Here is a 4,290-nt window from a genome sequence, read left to right as displayed (position 1 = left end):
CCCCCACTTGTTCTATTCTCTACTTTGACCCTGTCCCTTTTCAAAAGTGTGTGCTTCCAACTTCCCTCCCCCCAACCTGCCCTCCCCTCCATCATCCCCCCTCTCATCCCCTTCTTCCCTGCTCTCCTATAGGGTGAGATACCCTATTTAGTATGTATGTCATTCCCTTCCTAAGCAAAATTAAATGACAGTAAGGTTGACTCATTCCCTTTTGCCTTCCTGTTCTTCCCCTCCATGGTAACAGTTTTCTCTTGCCTTTTCCATATGAGATAATTTACCCCATTCTGTCTTTCCCCATCTCCTCTCATTATATTCCTCTCTCACCTCTCAATTTCACCTTTTAAGTATCATCCCTTGCCATTCAATTGGTCCTGTGCCCTCTGTCTATGTATACCTGTACACATATATACACACACACTCATGTATGTATTCATATGCCCATATACCCTCCTATGTGGACATATATGTATGTGTATACACACATTTATATTCCCTTCATGTATTCTCATACTGGGAAAAGTTTTATAAGTTATAATTATCATTTTTCCATGTAGGAATGTAAATACTTCAACTTTGATAAGTTCCTTATGATTTCTTTTCCCTGTTTACCTTCTCATGCTTCTCTTGCTTCTTGTATTTGAATGTCAAACTTTCTATTCAACTCTGGTTTTTTCATCATGAATGCTTGAATGTCATCTATTCCCCTGAATGACCATATTTTCCCCTGAAACATGATACTAAATTCTGCTGCGTAGGCGATTCTTGGTTTTAATCCCAGCTACTTTGACCTCTGGAATATCATATTCCAAGACCTTCAATCCCTCAGTGTAGAAGCTGCCAGATTCTGTGTTATCCTGATTGTGTTTCCACAATATTAAACTTGTTTTCTTCCTGGCTGTTTGTAATATTTTCTCCTTGATCTGGGAACTCTGGAACCTGCCTATAATATTCCTAGGAGTTTTCTTTTTGGGAACTTTTTCAGGGAGTGATTGGTGGATTCTTTCAACCTCTATTTTATCCTCTGGTTCTAAAACATCAGGGCAACTTTCCTGAGAATTTCTTGGAGGATGATTTCTAGGTTCTTTTTTTGATCATGGTTTTCAGGTAGTCCAATAATTTTTAAATTATCTCTCCTGGATCTATTTTCCAGGTCAGTGGTTTTCCCAATGAGATATTTCACATTGCCTTCTATTTTTTCATTTGTTTGGGTCTGTTTAATAGTATCTTGATTTCTCTTAAAATCACTAGCTTCCATTTGCTCCAATCTAATTCTGAAGGAATGATTCTCTTCAGTGAGCTTTTGAGATTCTTTTTCCATTTGGCAAATTTAGCTTTTTAAGGCATTCTTCTCCTCATTGGCTTTTTAAACCTGTTTTGCCATTTGAGTTAGTCTATTTTTTAAGATGTTATTTTCTTCAGTCAGGTTGTTGACTCTCATTTCATAATTTTCTTGCATCATTCTCATTTCTCTTCCTAATTTTTCCTCCATTTGTCTTATTTGGTTTTCAAAATCCTTTTTAAGCTCCTCTATGGCCTGTAACCAACTCATATTTTTCTTGGAAGCATTTGGTGCAGGACTTCTAACCTCACTGTCTTCTTCCTGTTCCATGCTTTGATTCTTTTTGTCCCCAAAATAGGAGTCTAATGTTGGATTGCTCTGCTTGCTTTGCTTCCTTTTTTTTGCTCATGATGCCACTCAGTTACTTGATTTTTGAGCTTTTTGCCACAGTAGAACTCTGCTTCCAGAGAGGAGAGCTTTGTCCCAGATTGCTGGGGTTTTCTCAGATGCCAGAGCTATTAGTTGGCTGCCCTCTCTGAAGCCTCTACTGCCTCTGGCACACTGGTCACACACCCCAGGACCTCCACCCTAGACAGTGATCCCGATCCAAGCAGGTAAAAGCAAGCACGATTACTCCTGATGCTGGTCACTTGGTCCCCTACAATCTGCAGGCCAGGAGCTCTGAAGCAGCCATGGCCATGGAGGCTCAGTCGCTTCTCCCTCTGGGGACAGAGGCCAGACCGCACTCTTGGACCCCCTGATCCCAAAGTCCACTCTCACTTTGTCTTTAGCATTTATAGGTTTATAATTCTGGAAACCACCAAAGGGGCTAGTGATCCATTTTCCCAACATCCCTCCAGCCAGGGCTGTCCATGTCTGCCCTGAGGCTAAAACCGCAGACTCACGTTGGGTTGGGCTCTGCTCCCAGAGTGCTGTGATGGCCCATTCCTGCCAACCTGCCAGGCTGTCTTAGCAGGAGGTTAGTTTTTCTCTGTCACTTTGTAGGCTCTGGAGATCTAAAGTTTGTTTAGAGTCATTTTTTTACATGTATCGGAGGAGGTGGAAGTGGGAGCCATGTGGAAGTCCTGTTTCTACTCCCTGTTTAATAGTATCCTGATTTCTCATAAAGTCACTATCTTCTATTTGCTCCAATCTAATTTTGAAGGAATTATTCTCTTTGGTGAGCTTTTGAAATTTTTTTTTCCATCTGGCAAATTTGATTTAAGGCATTCTTTTCCTCATTGGCTTTTTAGGCCTCTTTTGCCATTGGAGTTAATCTATTTTTTATGGTGTTATTTTCTTCAGTCAAGTGTTCACTCTCTTTTCATGATTTTCTTGCATCATTCCTATTTCTCTTCCTAATTTTTCCTCCGTTTCTCTTATTTGGTTTTCAAAATCCTTCTGAAGCTCCTCTATGGCCTGTAACCAGTTCCTTTTTTTTTTTAAAGCAATTGGGGTTAAGTAACTTGCTCAAGATTACATGGCCAGGTGTTTCTCAGTGGGTGCTAAGTGTCTGAGCCTGGGATTCGATCCCCAGGTCATCCCGACACTGGAGCCGGTGCTCTTACTCGCTGTGCTACCTGGCTGCCCCCAGTTCCTATTTTTCTTAGAAACTTTTGGTGCAGGAGTTCTGACTTTGTTGTCTTCCTCCTGTTCCATACTTTGACCCTTTTTGTACCCAAAGTAGGAGTCTAAAGTTGGATTGCTGAGCTTGCTTTGCTTCCCTTGCTTGCTCACATTGCCACTCAATTATTTGACTTTTGAGCTTTTTGCCACAGTAGAACTCTGCTTTCAGAGAGGAGAGCTTTGTCCCAAACTGCTGGGGTTTTCTCAGCTGCCAGAGCTATTAGTTGGCTGCTCCCTCTGAAGCCTCCACATGCTCTGGCTCACTGCTCATGCACCCCAGGACCTCCTCCCTAGACAGCGATCCAGATCCAAGCAGGTGAAAGCAAGCACAATTACTCCTGATACTGGTCACTTGGTCCCCCTACAATCTGCAGGCCAGGAGCTCTGAAGCAGCCACGCAGCTGCAGCCACCACACCTCAGCCACTTCTCCCTCCAGGGGGCAGAGGCCAGACTGCACTCCTGGACTCTCTTTTCCCAAAGTCCACTGACCTCTCACCTTGTCTTTGTCATTTATGGGTTAATAATTCTGGAAACCACCACAGCTGCTGGTGATCTACTCTCCCAATGTCCCTCTAGCCGTGGATGGTCCAACCACTCTGGGGCTAAAATTGTGGACTCACATGGGGCTGGGCTTGGCTCCCAGCATGCTGCAATGTCCCCTTCTGGCCTGCCATGCTATTTTCAGTGGGAGGTTAATTTTTCTCTATCACTTTGTGGGTTCTGTAGCTCTAAAGTTTGTTTAGAGTCATTTTTTACATTTATCAGAGGAGGTGGAAGTGGGTGCCGAGTGAAAGTCCTGCTTCTACTCCGCCATCTTTGGCTCTGCCCCTCCCCCCATCATCTCTTAATAAAGGCCATTTCAGAATTGTCCAGAAGGTTTTTTCTTTTCTTTTTCTTTTTGGAGGGGGGAGGGCAGGGCCATTGGGGTTAAGTGATTTGCTCAAGGTTACATGGCTAGTAAGTGTTATGTGTCTGAGGCTTCATTTGAACTCAGGTCCTCCTGACTCCAGGGCCAGTGCTCTATTCACTATGCCACCTAGCCACCCCCAAGGTTTTTTTTTTTTCTTTTCTTGGATTAAGCTTTAATTATTTTCTTGACAATTTCATCCTATTGCTCCTAGATCTGTCTTTTGGGGACAAACAGAACAAGCCTAATGACTCTTCCACAGGACAGCCTTTAAAATGCTTGCTATCAACTGTCATGTCCAGGGTTCCCCCAAGTCTCTTTTGCAGACTAAAAACCCTTAATTCCTCCAACTAATCTTCATATGGCATTGCTTTATTTTCTCTCCCTATCAAGCTTAGCCTCATCTAGATGCATTATAGTTTGTCAGTGTCCTTCCTAAACCCAAGCCAATTTAAACAATATCTATCAAGTGCCTAC

Source organism: Petaurus breviceps, unplaced genomic scaffold (assembly GCF_028583685.1).
Source record: "Petaurus breviceps papuanus isolate PSGF00001 unplaced genomic scaffold, PetGlider_PUasm1.0 90808, whole genome shotgun sequence".
Lineage (NCBI taxonomy): Eukaryota > Metazoa > Chordata > Mammalia > Diprotodontia > Petauridae > Petaurus > Petaurus breviceps.
This window is presented reverse-complemented; position numbering follows the sequence as displayed.